Consider the following 19,067-nt stretch of genomic DNA (forward strand, 5'->3'; position numbering starts at 1 on the left):
CTCAGGCCGAGGAGGGGGAGTTGCAGCCATCTTTGACTCAAGCCTGTTAATTAATCCTAAACCTAAACTAAATTATAACTCGTTGAGAGTCTTGTTCTTCATCTTCAACATCCAAAATGGAAAACATTACAGCCAATTATATTTGTTGTTATTTACAGGGCTCCAGGTCCGTATTCAGAATTTTTATCTGAATTCTCTGAGTTTTTATCATGTTTAGTCCTTAAATCAGACAAAGTACTTATTGTAGGTGATTTTAATATCCATGTGGACGTTGACAATGATAGCCTTAGTACTGCTTTCAACTCATTACTGGATTCAATCGGTTTCAGTCAGAGTGTGCACAAGGCGACGCACTGTTTTAACCACACCCTCGACCTTGTGCTGGCATATGGTATTGAAATTGAGGATTTAATAATATTTCTGCAGAATTCGGTATTATCAGATCATTTTTTAATTACTTTCGAATTCTTACTACCTGACCATACTAAATTAGATAAAAGCTTCTACACTAGATGCCTATCTGACAGTGCTATAGCTAAATTTAAGGAAGATATTCCAACAGCATTCGACTCTATGTCATGCCTTAACATAACAGAGGACCTTTATGTTAACCTCAGTCCCTCTCAAATTGATACATTTGTAGACGGTGCAACGACTTGCCTACGGACGGCCTTAGACTGTGTTGCTCCCCTAAAAAAGAAGATGATAAAGCAAAGGAAACTAGCACCTTGGTATAACTCCCAAACTCGCAAATTAAAACAAATCTCGCGAAACTCGCGGAAGTAGCGTCGTCCACCAAAGTGGAAGAATCCCGTTTGGATTGGCAAGAAAGTCTCAAAACCTATAGGAAGGCCCTAAGAAAAGCCAGATCAGACTATTACTCTTCACTAATAGAAGAAAATAAGAATAACTCAAGGTTTCTTTTCAGCACTGTAGCCAGGCTGACAGATAGTCACAGCTCTACTGAGCCATCTATTCCTCTAGCACTGAGTAGTGATGACTTCATGAGCTTCTTTACTGATAAAATTATAACAATTAGAGATAAAATTCATCACCTTTTGCCCTCAACTTCTAACAGTTCACCTTTAAATGCAGGACCGCTAGAAAGAAGGACTAGTCCCGACATATACTTAGACTGCTTTTATCCTATAGACCTCCAACAATTAATGTTAAAGATATCCTCAGCTAAGCCATCTACCTGTCTCTTAGACCCCATCCCAACGAGACTACTCAAAGAAGCGTTACCCGTGGTAAACACTTCATTACTAGATATGATCAATATGTCCTTATTAACAGGTTATGTACCGCAGTCATTTAAAATAGCTGTGATAAAACCTCTTCTGAAAAAACCCACCCTCGATCCTGAGGTCTTAGCAAACTATAGACCTATATCTAACCTTCCCTTTCAATCCAAGATCCTTGAGAAGGTGTTTGCTAATCAGTTATGTGATTTTCTACATAGCAATAGTTTATTTGATGATTTTCAATCAGGATTTAGAAAGAATCATAGCACAGAGACGGCACTGGTGAAAATTACTAACGACCTTCTAACTGCTGCAGAAAAAGGACTTGCCTCCATCCTTGTTTTACTAGATCTTAGCGCTGCATTTGACACTATTGACCATACCATCCTGTTACAGAGACTGGAACACTTAGTTGGCATTAAAGGAATCGCACTAAGCTGGTTTAAGTCCTACTTCTCTGAGCCATCCCAATTTGTTAACATTAACGATAAACCCTCCAAGCATGCTAAAGTTAGCCATGGCGTTCCTCAAGGCTCAGTGCTTGGACCAATTCTATTTTCCTTATATATGCTTCCTCTAGGTAATATTATTAGGAAACACTCAATTAATTTTTACTGTTACGCAGACGATACCCAATTATATCTGTCAATTAAGCCAGACGAAAGTGGTAAGTTAGCTAAACTTCAAGCGTGTATTAAAGATATAAAATCCTGGATGACCCACAAATTCCTGATGTTAAACTCAGACAAAACTGAAGTTATTGTGATGGGACCAACGGACCCCCGAACTTCATTATCTAAAGATATAGCTACTCTGGATGGTATTGCCCTGGCCTCCAGCACTACTGTCAGAAATTTAGGAGTTATTTTTGATCAGGATATATCCTTCAACGCCCACTTAAAACAAACCTCAAGAACAGCCTTTTTCCATCTTCGTAACATTGCCAAAATTAGGAATATCCTGTCTCAAAACGATGCTGAAAAACTAGTCCATGCATTCGTTAGTTCTAGACTAGACTACTGCAATTCCTTATTATCAGGTTGCTCAAATAAGTCCCTTAAGACTCTCCAGCTGATCCAGAATGCTGCAGCACGTGTTCTGACGAGAACTAAGAGAAGACATCATATTTCTCCTGATTGGCTTCTCTGCACTGGCTTCCTGTGAAATCTAGGATCGAATTTAAAATCCTCCTCCTGACTTACAAAGCTCTAAATGGTCAAGCACCATCATACCTAGAAGAGCTCTTAGTACCTTATTGTCCTAGTAGAGTACTACGCTCCCAGAATGCAGAGCTACTTGTGGTTCCTAGAGTCTCTAAAAGTAGACTGGGGGCCAGAGCCTTCAGCTATCAGGCTCCGCTCCTCTGGAACCAGCTCCCACTTTGGGTTCGAGGGGCAGACACCGTCACCACATTTAAGAGTAAACTGAAAACCCTCCTCTTTGATAAAGCTTATAGTTAGGGAGTGAGGAGTTGCAGCGTCCACCTAACCCGGCCCACCTGCTTCTCTTCGTAGTCATCAGTTTTATTTATTATATAATTAATAATATAGCGAGAGTAGAGGGAGACAGGCCAGTACAGCCCGATCCGGTTGGGGAGAGTTCTAGCCCGACCAGGCACCTCTCTTTAACATGCCTCTCTTAGTTATGCTATTATAATTCTAGACTGCCGGGGAAGCTCCTTCCTTCCTATGACACACTGAGCTGCTCTCTCATCTCTACTTGTTACTTTTGTATGCATCCTGTCCCAGAAATGCTTGTTACTAATCTAGCTCTGGGGAGTTTACTCCCCGGAGTCCTTATGTTTCTCTGCAATTCCCGGCCGCATCCTGCTGCGTCCTGCTGTGTCCTGCTGCATCCTGCTGCATCCGCCGCATCCACCCATGCTCTGAAGCGCCACGTTACATCCCGCAACGCCCTGCTGTGATGTTCCTATGCACAGAGTAGTCAGGATCCGGTATAGGAGACTGCACTACTCAGTATGACACGATGTGCCCTGCTATGACATGAACTTCCACGATGACCTTCGAAGTCACTGTTCCATTATCTTTAATGTGACTATTATTGCCACTGTTCATCACACCCCCAACCGGCCCCGTCAGACACCGCCTACCAAGAGTCTGGGTCTGCCGAGGTTTCTTCCTAAAAGGGAGTTTTTCCTTGCCACTGTCGCAATAGCCACTGCTAATGCTTGCTCTTGAGGGAATTACTGTAATTGTTGGGGCTTTGGAATTTATAGAGTGTGGTCTAGACCTACTCTATCTGTAAAGTGTCTCGAAATAACTCTTGTTATGATTTGATACTATAAATAAAATTGAATTGAATTGAATTGATCAGTTCGCAGCTGAGTGTGAAGCGCCTGGGATGAGGATCAGCACCTCTAAATCTGAGGTCATGGTTCTCAGCAGGAAACCGATGGAGTGCCTACTCGTGGTAGGGAATGAGTCCTTACCCCAAGTGAAGGAGTTCAAGTACCTTGGGGTTTTGTTGGCGAGTGAGGGGACAATGGAGCGGGAGATTGGTCGGAGAATCGGCACAGCGGGTGTGGTATTACATTAAATTTATCGCACCGTTGTGACGAAAAGAGAGCTGAACCAGAAGGCAAAGCTCTCGGTCTACCGGTCAGTTTTCGTTCCTACCCTCACCTATGGTCATGAAGGCTGGGTCATGACCGAAAGAACGAGATCCAGGGTACAAGCGGCCGAAATGGGTTTCCTCAGGAGGGTGGCTGGCGTCTCCCTTAGAGATAGGGCGAGAAGCTCAGTCATCCGTGAGGAGCTCAGAGTAGAGCCGCTGCTCCTTCGTGTCGAAAGGAGCCATTTGAGGTGGTTCGGGCATCTGGTAAGGATGCCCCCTGGGCGCCTCCCTAGGGAGGTGTTCCAGGCACGTCCAGCTGGGAGGAGGCCTCGGGGAAGACCCAGGACTAGGTGGCAGGATTATATCTCCAACCTGGCCTGGGAACGCCTCGGGATCCCCCAGTCGGAGCTGGTTAATGTGGCTCGGGAAAGGGAAGTTTGGGGTCCCCTGCTGGAGCTGCTCCCCCCGCAACAATAACGATTAAAACAAGTTTTTTTACGAGTAACAAAGGTCATATTAACAAAGTGTCAAAGGCATAACGGCTAATAAAAGATCCATAATTTCATGTAAAATCCCATGAAAAACTCTGCTCGCTTTCAGGTCAGGAAGAGAATCTGTGTGTGTTAGGTGATCTTACAAACAGACATGACTTCTCTACTCAAATCACTCAGTTTACCTTTGTGTCAACAAATGTCAGAGTCATATAGACAAAAGATTTCATATATATATTCCTATGATATAAGCTGCTATTGAAACCATAAACTGGATAAAATAGTCCCCTCTCTGATACAAATCTAAGGAGATTCTTTAACCCACAGTTTATAATTTGCCGAAAATTAAAAAAAGTCTTTTGAGTGAAATATGAATCATCTTCTTCTCCAACATACTAAAGAAATGTCTGAGCTCTGATAGAGATGCTGAGTGAGTTCATGACTTTCCAGTGAAATTATCCTCTGGAGAACAGAGTGAAGCTGCCTCCTGCTGGCTGTGTGACTGCATTACATCATAAAGCCTTGGCACATGATTGGCTCAATGTATGCTGGCTTAATGTATTATCAGGTCATCTTTAGTTATTAACACTGAACACACTATTATATATGTGTGAATTGTTGGAGTTAACATCTACCTTAACCCTCCTGTTCCTGGCCCCACCCAATCAGCACGCGAGATGACACAAATCAAACACACCTGCTGCCATGTTACTTCGCCAACAGATGCATGCTGTTTGAGGCTAACATGCTAAACACTAACATGCTGATGGATGACCCTCCACTTCACGTTCAGACAGGTGAGGTCAACAACATGCCCTCTGTGATGGATGGTACTCTTCAGAGGAAGGTTGCTAGGAAATGTAGCGTTGTTTGTGTGTGTGCCCGTGTGCACTAAGAACACTCTTTCTGCTGTGTGTGTGTGTGTGTGTGTTGACATGTTAAAGCACTTTATTTTGTCCCCCAAACGTTACTCTAATATAGTGACTGTTGAATTAAAAAACACACCAAGCCAACAGAGTGAACTGTGAGCTGAACTGAGCATGTGTAAAGAAAGAGAAGGTGCTGTGCTGCCACCTGCTTGCTGTCTGACTCAACTGATATAATTTCATCCAAAGATATTTTTTTACAATGAGCATCTCATTCCCACTCACAGCAGTGATAGGGAGCTGCTGTTAAAGGTATATATGAAGCTAACATGATGCATTCAGGGGAAAATAGATAGTAGACCTAAAGAAGCCCAGCTAGCTTCTGGCCTGGGACTGTTACTACAACATGTAGCCGTGTTATCTGTGGTGATCAGTAGGATTTGGAATTGTTGAAGCGCCCCTGGTTTCCTTTTTTAAGTGAAGGAGGAAGTTCTCACATCGTTTCCTTTCTTTCTTTCTTATATTTATTTCGGAAAAAAAACATTATAACTGAAATACAATATAAAAATACAAGAAGTGTGTTGCAACATACAAAAGGACAAAATAAATGTTAAAGCTACATTGTGTAAGAATTTCTCCCATCTAGCGGTTAAATTGTATATGACAACCAACTGAAAATTACTTTGTAGCCCCTCCCATTCCGAGCTCGTTCTAACTCCTACAGTGGCCGTATTATTCCGAGAAGTACCACTTCGTCCGTGAGTGTTCCTTCCAGTGAAATAATAGTTTGCCGTTATTTTGGTACCATTTCATTGCTAACATCAGCTATCAGGTTCCCAAACATATGCAAGCTAATGTTAGCAAAGTATCAGTGCTATTGTTATTCTGTATATTGTATAGTGTAAAGCAATGTTTAGAGCGTAGGAGAGAAGCAACGGAGGTTTGTGTGTTTAATATATTTCTCTGAGCAGTATGAACAATGTCAATGAAACCGAAATGAGCTCTTAGTATCTCCATCGTTTACACGCAGCTGTTCTACAACTGCGTGACGTGAGTTGTCTGCCGGGAAATCATGACACATATGATTACGTTTCTGTTACAAGGTAGACAATCCTTTTTCATCATTGACGCGAGGAAAAGTATCTGTAGACGACGTTCTAGCGTTATGCACTCTTTGGCCAATGTATTTAAAGATGGAGGCGCAACACGGCGGCCGTCATTCAAGTGAGTCGTTATGTATTCTGAATGGCAGATTCTGCGTGTACAAGAATAGTTTGATTAGTTGGTGGAAGTAATTACACATGAATGAGCACATATTTGTGAAAGAACACAGGTTTTTACTAAGAATCAACTCAAAAAATTACACAATGGAGCTTTAATGAATGCAACAGGACATGTATAGTACAGAACAGTAGGCTATGTTTAGGAACCCCAAAACACAGATAAAACACTTAAAAAAATTAACAGGAATATACTTTAGATAGCCCTAGTCTTATGTGATTCAACAGGAGATAGAAGGAAACTGTTGAGATTAGGGCTGGGATGATTCGTCGACATAGTCGACGTCATCAACTACGTAAATGCGTTGACACAAATAATTTGCGTCGACGATAAAATAAATAAATAAAACTCCCGTGCAAATGAATTAATGTAATGCGGAACTAAAGTAATACGGAACTACTGTTAGATATGCGGGTTCTAGGGGCACCTAATCTGTACCTCCGCCTTAGCTCTGAAGCAAGCCGAGCTCCTCCGCCTACTTGCAGTTTTTTGTCAGGTAGACGGTCCAGTGAGTGAAATAAAACACCAGGACCCTCTCGCTTTCTTAAAATCAGTTAACCTAAAAAGTCTTTCTCCTGAGCAAATTGAAGATCTTAGCAAGGATATAACCAATACAGAAATACATTCTGCTATAAAAAACTTTTCCCCTAAAAAAGCTCCAGGAATGGACGGTTTTCCTATAGAATTTTACACCACATTCTGGGCTAAAATTGATTCCCTATTCACAGAAGTGGTTAACTCAGTGCAAAAAAACAATAGTCTTCCTGAAACAATTTACCAAGCAACTATATCTGTTATACCAAAACCAGGTAAGACTTGCGAAGTACCCTCTGATTATAGGCCTATAAGCTTAATAAACTGTGACAAGAAGATCATAACCAAACTTTTGAATAATAGACTGGTACAAATTCTACCAAGCTTAATTCATTATGACCAAACTGGTTTTATACAACATAGGGATTTAAGAACTAATACCAGAACTTGTATCTCCCTCACACAATATGCAAAGAAACATAAAATAGATTTAACATTAATGGCAGTTGATGCGGAAAAGGCTTTTGATAGACTAGAATGGGCCTACTTGTTTAAAGTTTTGGAGGTATACAATTTTCCATTAAATTTTATGAATATGATTAGAACCCTGTGCAAGTCTCCTAAAGCATATGTATATACAAACGGAATTCTATCAAAACTGTTCTCATATTGTCCTCTTTCACCATCATTATTTGCATTAGCAATTGAACCCTTGGCTCAAAAAATTAGAGAGACAAAAGAGATAGGAGGTATCGAGATTGGTAAAAAACAGTTTAAATTGAGCCTATTCGCGGATGATTTATTACTTTACTTAAATAATGCGGTCACCTCAGTTCCACATGTTATGAAAATAATTACAACCTTTTCAGCGATCTCAGGTTATAAAATTAATATTGCAAAAATGGAGCTGTTGGCAATAGACTCTTTCAAAAAGGACTTGGAGAATCTCAGACAATTTCGGATACAGAAAAAAAATAAAAAAATAAATACCTTGGAACTTATATTAGCCATGATAAGACCCAGTTGTATAAGGATAACTTTCTTCCCCTTGTGAAAGACTTTAAGAAGGATGTTAGGCAGTGGCAAGACTTGAAGATTTATTTAATAGGAAGAGTAAACCTCTTTAAGATGATGTGGCTACTGAAATTCTTATTTAAATTTAAAACTATTTCTATAACGCCTCCTAAAACCTTTTTTAAAGAGGTAAACTCAATAATTTCTTCGTTCATTTGGTCAAATGAAGCATCTAGATTGAAAAGGAAACTTTTGTATCACTCGAGCAGAAGGGGGTCTAAATCTCCCTAACTTAGAGTTTTATCACATAGCAGATCAGTCATTTTATATTGATCGCATAATAAATAAAACAAACAAAGATCCATGGATAGACATATAAAAATCAATTACAGTGCAACAGTTTACTGTTAGCACTTTTTTCTAAGGGCAACATCAAATCAACACATTTTGTTATTAATAGTACATTAAAGGCCTGGAATAAAATAAAATAAATTCTCCATCAAGAAATAGGGCTTCCCAGGCATATACCTATTTGGAGCAATCCATCAATAAATATACAGAGCACGCAACTTTACTGGGAAACACGGATAAAAGGTGGAATCAAGCAGTTGTCAGATGTCACAAACCACGACACTGTTGCACCATTCAGTGAATTAAAAAGCAAATATAACCTAAAAGATACTAGGTATATGCAACTGAAAAACTGGATTACCTGCAATTTTGACTTGGAAAACAACACCAGCCAGAAATGTCTAACTTTTTAAGCCAAAGTAACAAAAAAAGGAGGCAGATAGGCTCTATGTACAATTTACTGATAAGCATGGAAAGAAGTGATGCATTATTACAAAGTATATACAATAAATGGACGGAAGACCTAGGGGTTGACGTTAAAGAAAAATGGAAAGAAAGCTTGTCACTAACATACAAATTAAAGTGATGGTTCAGAGTATTTTTATCTTATTAGCAGACCGGAAGCCACACTTCAGAAGCTTTTTAGCTGGGTTGAACATTGGAGAGTAAGCATGAGAAGCGTTATCAGCTGAATAGCGCCAGGGCTAATGGACCCAGGTTTTAGTAAATGACCCATAATTATGCCTGAAATGATACAACGTCTACACTAGTACAAATAGGTTATATAAAACAATGGATTGGAAAGTTTGCAGCATACAGTTTATGTAAATAACACTTGCCTGCTGGCTTCTGCTCTCTGCTGTTGTTGTTGCTGCTGTAAGACGAGTGCTTAGGGCCGTCTACAAATTACAACACCGAAAAGAGATACAACAAAAATATTTATTAATTTAACTTTTTTTTTTAAAGTAAGTGCTGTAGTATAACTAGCAGGAGACAAGTTATAATTGAGGTAAGTTTGGAGACATTACCTTATTTAATCATTAAATTAATAAATATTTTTGTTGTATCTCTTTTCGGTGTGTAATTTGTAGACGTCCCTAAGCACTCAGTAGCAACAGCAGCAGCAGCAGCAGAAACGAGAAGCCAACAGGCAAGTGTTATTTACATAAACTTCTGGTGTACTTACAAACTTTCCAATCCATCATTTTATGAGTGCATAACCTATATATACTAGTGTAGAAGTTTGGTATCATTTCGGGCATTATTAGTGGGGTCATTTACGAGATACAAACCTGGGTCCATTAGCCCCGCGCTAAGCTATTCAGCTGAACGCTACTCTACGCTAACTCTCCCAATGTTCGACCCAGCTGAAAAAAGCTTCTGGGGGGGTTTGGCTCGAGGTCATGGTGCAAAGGACCCTAGGGTGAAATTACTCCGAACCATCACTTTAACTACTAATAATGTATTAAACTGCGTTTAATACAGTTTAAGATAATGACAAGAATATATAAACAAGTTTGATTACACATCATCAGCTATGTTTAAAATGTAATCTATATGGTGACTTCCTTATGCATGCCTTTTGGTACTGCAAAGGAATTAAAAAGACTTGGGAGAGTATAGAGATTTGGTTATCTAAGTATACTAACAGAAAAATCATATTCTCTCCAAAAATGTGTATTTTTCAAGATATAGAGGGAATAAGATATCCAACTAGTTGGCAGATACTTTTTTCCTCTCTTATCTTTAAAAAATGTATATTGCAAAACTGGAAAAATAAGGAAGCACCTTCAATAGAGAATTGGAAGGCCCTAATTAAGTATTATCTGTGTATGGAAAGATCAATGTCAGAGGACAAAAATAAAAAGAAACAATTTGATAGCCAATGGAGCCAAATTTATAATGCACTCTAGAGCATGTCTTTAGAACCCCCTTTATTATTTTATTTTGTGTGTGTGTGTGTGTGTGTGTGTGTGTGTGTGTGTGTGTGTGTGTGTGTGTATGGGTGGGTGTGGGTGTGGGTGATCTGTATTGAATGAGGACCAGTAATGTGTGGGTAAATGGAGACGTGGGTGGGAGAGGTGGGTGGATGGTAGGGTGGGTTGGTGGGGGTGGGTCGATATAATCAATAATAAGTATTGAGGGAAGCATAGTATATAAAAAATAGAGATGACATTCTGAAATCTGTCTTTATTGATTTATTTTCTTTTTGTTTATTTTTTTATTTGTTGTTTCGCCTTTATTTGATGTATTTCCTGGAACCAAATTATGATGACCCACAGAAATTAATAAAAATCAATTAAAAAAAAAAAAAGCTCTGATATTGCAGTGGACACTGGGAGTCCGTTAGTGATTGGGGATTTCAGCTCAAGGGGCTTAGATTTGACCAATAGCCATGTGAAGTTCTGTTCTATATGTCCCTGTCTGCTTTGGACATGAACTGGGTGGGTTTGGGGGTGGGTGGGATAATTGGAGGGAAGTTACACACTGTTTTTCTTTTTTTACGTTGTTGATAATGTTTATATTGTATGTCACGTGGCTTAAAAACTTAAAAACTCAAAAAAAATTCCATGGTAACTTTAAAATAATAGGGTAGGTTTAGTAATAACGGGTTCAGTTCTAAACTATTCAAACGAAGGTGGAAACAATGACTACACAACATTATCAGAAAACTATTTACATATTAAAGGGGTGATAGAATGCAAAACCGAGTTTACCTTGTCATAGTTAAATTACGACAGTTTGGTGGGTAAATAGGACATATATAGAACCTCAAAGTCCCATTGACACCTCTCTCCAGCTGCACTGTGTACTTTAGAAAGAATAAAGTTTGGACGGTTTTCAAGGATACTGAAAATGAACCACGGTCGTAAATGCAATACTGGCCCAGAGAAAAGTGTTTAGAATGAGTAGGCTAGATATTGGACAATGGAGCGGGACTTGTGGATCTTAGCGCAGCGGCGCAGAGGACGTGCCTGCAGGGATTCACTGTCCGCTAAATGTCCCCACGCTGAGACACTGAACTAGCTACAGGTGAGTTGTGATTCCTTGGTGGAGGTTTTTTATGACCCAGCTGGGGATATTTTCTCTCTGCGGTTTTAGCCGTGCTGGTGCTGCAGCCGCTGCTCGTGTCTGGGCATGTCTGTACTTTCAAGTCTATCGGTAACGTTAACAGACTGTGTGTGTGTGTTTGTGTGGCAGTGGTGTGTGTGTGGCAGCGGTGTGTGTGTGTGTGTGTGTGTGTGTGTGTGTGTGTGTGTGTGTGGCAGCGGTGTGTGTGGGGCAGCGGTGTGTGTGTGTGTGTGTGTGTGTCTGTGTGTGGGGCATCGATGTGTGTGTGGGGCAGCAGTGTGCATGTGTGTGTGGCAGCGGTGTGTGTGTGTGTGTATTTGTGGCAGCAGCGGTGTGTGTGTGTGTGTGTGGCAGTGGTGTGTGTGTCTGTGTGTGTGTGTGTGTGTGTGTGTGTGTGTGTGTGTGTGTGTGTGTGTGGGGCAGCGGTTTGTGTCGGGCAGTGGTAAAAAATGGAGAATACACATTGTGCACACTTTACACAGAGTGAGCAGTAGGGTTGTGCCGATGGACGATGCTGATGGACGATATCATCAACTAAATGCACACTTCGTGCATTACTGCATTACTTCAAATACTAAGTTACTCCTCTAGTAAACTAGTATTCACATAAAATAAAACAATAAAACATTGAGACCATTCAACAAAGCACACTGGGTAATAACCTTGACAACTGGCCCGCCCAATCAGAAATTCAAAGTCAAGTGTGTTGGTGTGCAAAGCACCGCAACAGTTACAACAACCATGGATTGCTGTTGTGGTCAACAACTGGAAACTTTATACATTGTTCATCTGCTATTTCATCACTAAATTCACTTCTGAGACTTTTTAATGCGAGAAATCAACTATGTAGAGCTCAAATATGGGCCGTTTTACGAAAATTTATGGCTAATTGCAAATTTTGTGATTTACGAAGCTCCACAGTCTGACGTGACAGCCAGCGGGTGTCTGCCGAGATCACAGTGGAGTTGCTTTCTTTGAGAATGCAACCCTATAGCTAACTGCGCTACCTGTTGCCAAAGTATCGTCACTGAAATGGAGCTGGAACATAATGAAGCTGACTACCTCAAAGGTTTCATGTTGCCTCTACCTCAAGCACCCACGGAAAATACTAAGCATCCACGTGTGCCAGACTGCCTGTAGGTTACATTCATTTAAAATTAAACATTGCAGTTTGTGCTAAGTGGAGCGTGTGAGCACTGATCGCGGTTACGTGTCAGTTAAACTTCTCATCTCCAGTCCTATCTGTATTAGTGAGAAGTGTTGCTGTCGCAATCTCTTGTAGAGAATTATAACTTTGAAAAACCACAGGTTCCAGTTAATCCAGCCAGCTCACAGCGGGTCTGTGAAGGTGGAGAGGCCAGGCAGCAAGCCAGCGACCCCCGCAGGCACCGGCTGGCTGTCACGTCAGACTGTAGAGCTTCTGAACTCCGACACAGTCTAACCAAATTTGCAATAAGCCATACATTTTCGTAAAACGGCCCATATTTGAGCTTTACATAGTTGATTTATCACATAAAAAAGTCTCAAAAGTGAATTTAGTGATGAAATAGCAGACGAACAATGTATAAAGTTTCCAGTTGTTTGCCACAACAGCAATCCATGGTTGTTGTGATTGTTACAGCGCTTTGCACACCAACACAATTTCTGATTGGGCAGGCCAGCTGTCAAGGTAGGTTATTACCCAGTGTGCTTTGTTGAATGGTCTCAATGTTTAATTTCACGTGAATACTAGTTTACTAGAGGAGTAACTTAGTATTTGAAGTAATGCAGTAAGCGTGCATTTAGTTTCCATGCTTATTGTGTTTCCACAACAATGTTGCTGAGTAAATGGCCACCATAACAGTGGATTGTGATATGTAAGATGAGACAGCAGAGGTTAAGTCATGTATGTCATGATTGTAAAAAACAGTGGCTATTTGTACACATTTGCCAAGCGCAAACCAGTACAGATGGTATCAATAAATAGTTGGGGAGGGTCATGCCTCTTTTCTCAATAATTTTAGAGGGTCATAGAAAAATGTATTGCTGTCGAAGGGAGGGTCAAGTCGATTTTGACTAAAGATCCCAAAACTCTTCCGGTGGCCCCTTAAACAAAAAACGAACAGTCCCTAAAAGACATTAGTGAAACCCTCTGTGTGCATTCATTAATACTGAGATTAGATTTCTGGGACTCTTCAGTCTGGACTAACCTCTTTCCTTCACTCACCTCCTCCTTCTTCCTCTTGCTCCATCACTTTCCTCTTGCCCTCCTTTTTCTCCTCCTTCTCCTTGTGTTTCTGCATGTACTCGGCGATAACGTTGGGGCAGTCCAGTAATGCAGTAAGGTTGTCTTGCGGCTCCCATGTGTTATCCTCACTGGAAAGGTGAGCGCAGACAGAAGAAAATCTCGTCAGGCTTTGTTTTTAGGCAATAAATTCTCACTCTAATTGCTAATTCGTATTATCCATCCATCCATTTTCGTCCGCTTATCCAGGGTCGGGACGCGGGGGCAGCAGCTCCAGCAGGGGACCCCAAACTTCCCTTTCCCGAGCCACATTAACCAGCTCTGACTGGGGGATCCCGAGACGTTCCCAGGCCAGGTTGGAGATATAATCCCTCCACCTAGTCCTGGGTCGTCCCCGAGGCCTCCTCCCAGAGGGACGTGCCTGGAACACCTCCCTAGGGAGGCACCCAGGGGGCATCCTTACTAGATGCCCAAATCACCTCAACTGGCTCTTTTCGACGCAAAGGAGTAGCGGCTCTACTCCGAGCTCCTCACGGATGATTGAGCTTCTCACCTTATCTCTAAGGGAGACGCCAGCCACCCTCCTGAGGAAACCCATTTCGGCCGTTTGTACCCTTCATGACCATAGGTGAGGGTAGGAACGAAAATTGACTGGTAGATCGAGAGGTTTGCCTTCTGGCTCAATTCTCTTTTCATCACAACGGTGCGATAAATTGAATGTAATACCGCACCCGCTGCGCCGAATCTCCGACCAATCTCCCGCTCCATTGTCCCCTCACTCACGAACAAGACCCCAAGGTACTTGAACTCCTTCACTTGGGGTAAGGACTCATTCCCTACCTGGAGTAGGCACTCCATCGGTTTCCTGCTGAGAACAATGGTCTCAGATTTAGAGGTGCTGATCCTCATCCCAGGCGCTTCACACTCAGCTGCGAACCAATCCAGTGAGTGCTGAAGGTCGCTGGCTGATGATGCCATCAGGACCACATCATCTGCAAAAAGCGGCGATGAGATCCCCAGCCCACCGAACTGCAACCCCTCCCCACCCCGACTACGCCTCGATATCCTGTCCATAAATATTACAAACAGGATTGGTGACAAAGCGCATCCCTGGCGGAGGCCAATCCTTTCGTATTATTCCTTTTTCTATTGCCATTTCGTAAGGTTATTTGCATGTCTGCAACTTAGTGTCAAAATACCGAACCTTCAACTTTTAGGGAATTTGTAGGGTACAGATTTGATCATTGGCAAATTATCAAAGATGTTTTATCAATATTAATAAAGTTATGAATATGGTTATTAATAACTTTATCAAATCGACAAACAATCAAAACGGGGCACCATCCTGCAAGTCAGGGACCAATAATCAAACTGTGGAACAGTCTCATTTCTGTGGTAGGCTAATCCTTTAAAAGGAAACAAGGGAAGGGGTGAATTCGAGCACGGACCTGTGTTCAACCAGCAATTATTACAATAAGTACACAAATAATCTAGCCTGGATGCCAGCCGAACTTAGCCCTGCCCACAAAATTCGAGGTCGGGAAGTTTGGTCTGGAGTCGCTCCGTTGAGAAGCAATTATTGCCCGAACAGGATCTGTTCGGACCAATCAGATTGTCGGAAAGATGATCAACAGTAACATAATCAATCACGTCACCAAAGAACGCTTGGGTTGAATTTGTTGAGGTGTAGATTCCACCATCGCGTCTGTTACAGAAGATATCGACAGCGCATTCATTTTAAAATCCTCAGCGGAGGAGCCTCAACAACTGCCCGAAAGCACAGTAGCATTATATGGTGGAGAGAGATAGAGAGAGACTGAAGAGAGAGAGAGCGTTATATGGTGGAGAGACATAGAGAGAGACTGAAGAGAGGGGCCACCGGCGCTAGAACCAAGCCGTGAATCAGAGAAATAAAACGTGTTTTCGCCGATCCATCTCTAGAAATGCAACTGTAGCGAGCATGTCACTATCATTAACGTTATCCACATTTATATTTACAAGAAACAAATGATATATCCAGCTTCAAAAAAGTCTAAAAGTCGGAAGTTTGAACGAATGCATTGTGCAAAGAGTGGTTGCTATGGAGACGATACACAGTATTGATTTCCGTTGCTCTGATTGGTTAGAGGTCTATCCAATGAATGCAGAGGCATTTTTTTTCCTGGTTCGGTTGGAACACGCCCCATAATCACAGCCCAATGGAGCGGTTTCAGACTCATATTCTGACTAGAATCTGAGTATGACCACGTCAGGCTACAAATAATCACAAACAACTGCTAATTAAAGAATAGTAGAATTTATTAACGTCACAATTATCAGTAGCCAATCAATAATCCTTCAATAAAAAACGTATATACCTTTTACAATATCACAACCAAAAGCAAAAACAGCAAACCTGTAGCATGGACACGTCTGTGTGTGTGTGTGTGTGTGTGTGTGTGTGTGTGTGTGTGTGTGTGTGAGTGAGTGAGTGAGTGAAAGAGGAGGGGGCGGTGTCGAAATGTAGTTCTAACACAAAGACTACCAAAATGGCTACTCCTTTGAGCTGCGCAAAATTATTTAGCCTCAAGAGGGCGGTAGTGGTGCTAGGTGCACGAGGAGAGGTTGATGAGGCCGAGGGGGTTGCTAAGCAACGCGCACAATTAGCCCGTGGCTTGTATTCTAGGCCATGTGTTAGCTCTGTACAAACGCTATGCAGACTCCACGTGGTTAAGCTAGCAGCTTTAGCTCGGGAGCTACATGGCTAGCTTGCAGAAAACAGCTGTTTACCATGGCCTGCGTGTGTGTGTGTGTGTGTGTGTAGTTAGTAAAAGAAGAAAGGGTAAAGAAAGAGTCACACTGATCTTAGTTATCAATAATGACCCGCCCCCCTCAGCCACTCAGGTCTGGACCAAACGTGCAGTTAGGGTAGACTCTGAGACTTTTGTCTTACTGAGGGGAAACGGTCATTATAACCACTCCAGTGGCTTACAGCTGATTTTCCGCAATTATCTCGCAGACAGTAACTAAACTCTGTGAAAGGAGTGTTAGCAGGTAGCAATTACAGTTTTACCAAGCTACTCAACACAACATATCAACAGTATCGTGATCAATGATACATTTACAGAAACAGATTAATAATCACATATGGACCAGTACATGATTAAAATCAGATCAATTAATGGCAAACAAGTGGTAGCGATAACCTTTGCTCATTACTAAAACAAACCAAACAATTCAATTCAATTCAATTTTATTTATAGTATCAAATCATAACAAGAGTTCTCTCGAGACACTTTACAGATAGAGTAAGTCTAGACCACACTCTATAAATTCCAAAACCCCAACAATTACAGTAATTCCCTCAAGAGCAAGCTTTAGCAGTGGCTATTGCGACAGTGGCAAGGAAAAACTCCCTTTTAGGAAGAAACCTCGGCAGACGCAGACTCTTGGTAGGCGGTGTCTGATGGGCCGGTTGGGGGTGTGATGAACAGTGGCAATAATAGTCACATTAAAGATAATGGAACAGTGACTTCGAAGGTCATCGTGGAAGTTCATGTCATAGCAGGGCACATCGTGTCATACTGAGTAGTGCAGTCTCCTATACCGGATCCTGACTACTCTGTGCATAGGAACATCACAGCAGGGCGTTGCGGGATGTGACGTGGCACTGCAGAGCATGGGTGGATGCGGCGGATGCAGCAGGACGCAGCAGGATGCGGCCGGGAATTGCAGAGAATCATAAGGACTCCGGGGAGTAAACTCCCCAGAGCTAGATTAGTAACAAGCATTTCTGGGACAGGATGCATACAAAAGTAACAAGTAGAGATGAGAGAGCAGCTCAGTGTGTCATAGGAAGGAAGGAGCTTCCCCAGCAGTCTAGAATTATAATAGCATAACTAAGAGAGGCAGGTTAAAGAGAGGTTTATAAAAGTAACTGTGTGCACATCCCACCTTCTGGCAGGTGCAGGACAAATGAAAATACTTAAAACGAAAATAATATAATGTCCGCAACACTGCTTTAAACTCCCATATTTAATATAAAAATGCAACGTTTCGACCCAGCTGGGTCTTCTTCAGGTAAAGAGAGGTGCCTGGTCGGGCTAGAACTCTCCCCAACCGGATCGGGCTGTACTGGCCTGCCTCCCTCTACTCTCGCTATATTATTAATTATATAATAAATAAAACTGATGACTACGAAGAGAAGCAGGTGGGCCGGGTTAGGTGGATGCTGCAACTCCTCACTCCCTAACTATAAGCTTTATCAAAGAGGAGGGTTTTCAGTTTACTCTTAAATGTGGTGACGGTGTCTGCCCCTCAAACCCAAAGTGGGAGCTGGTTCCACAGGAGCGGAGCCTGATAGCTGAAGGCTCTGGCCCCCAGTCTACTTTTAGAGACTCTAAGAACCACAAGTAGCTCCGCATTCTGGGAGCGTAGTGCTCTACTAGGACAATAAGGTACTAAGAGCTCTTATAGGTATGATGGTGCTTGACCATTTAGAGCTTTGTAAGTCAGGAGGAGGATTTTAAATTTGATCCTAGATTTCACAGGAAGCCAGTGCAGAGAAGCCAATCAGGAGAAATATGATGTCTTCTCTTAGTTCTCGTCAGAACACGTGCTGCAGCATTCTGGATCAGCTGGAGAGTCTTAAGGGACTTATTTGAGCTACCTGATAATAAGGAATTGCAGTAGTCTAGTCTAGAACTAACGAATGCATGGACTAGTTTTTCAGCATCGTTTTGAGACAGGATATTCCTAATTTTGGCAATGTTACGAAGATGGAAAAAGGCTGTTCTTGAGGTTTGTTTTAAGTGGGCGTTGAAGGATATATCCTGATCAAAAATAACTCCTAAATTTCTGACAGTAGTGTTGGAGGCCAGGGCAATACCATCCAGAGTAGCTATATCTTTAGATAATGAAGTTCGGGGGTGCGTTGGTCCCATCACAATAACTTCAGTTTTGTCTGAGTTTAACATCAGGAATTTGTGGGTCATCCAGGATTTTATATCTTTAATACACGCTTGAAGTTTAGCTAACTGACCACTTTCGTCTGGCTTAATTGACAGATATAATTGGGTATCGTCTGCGTAACAGTGAAAGTTAATTGAGTGTTTCCTAATAATATTACCTAGAGGAAGCATATATAAGGAAAATAGAATTGGTCCAAGCACTGAGCCTTGAGGAACACCATGGCTAACTTTAGCGTGCTTGGAGGGTTTATCGTTAATGTTAACAAATTGGGATCGCTCAGAGAAGTAGGACTTAAACCAGCTTAGTGCGATTCCTTTAATGCCAACTAAGTGTTCCAGTCTCTGTAACAGGATGGTATGGTCAATAGTGTCAAATGCAGCACTAAGATCTAGTAAAACAAGGATGGAGGCAAGTCCTTTGTCTGCAGCAGTTAGAAGGTCGTTAGTAATTTTCACCAGTGCCGTCT

This window comes from Perca fluviatilis, chromosome 5, assembly GCF_010015445.1.
Source record: "Perca fluviatilis chromosome 5, GENO_Pfluv_1.0, whole genome shotgun sequence".
Lineage (NCBI taxonomy): Eukaryota > Metazoa > Chordata > Actinopteri > Perciformes > Percidae > Perca > Perca fluviatilis.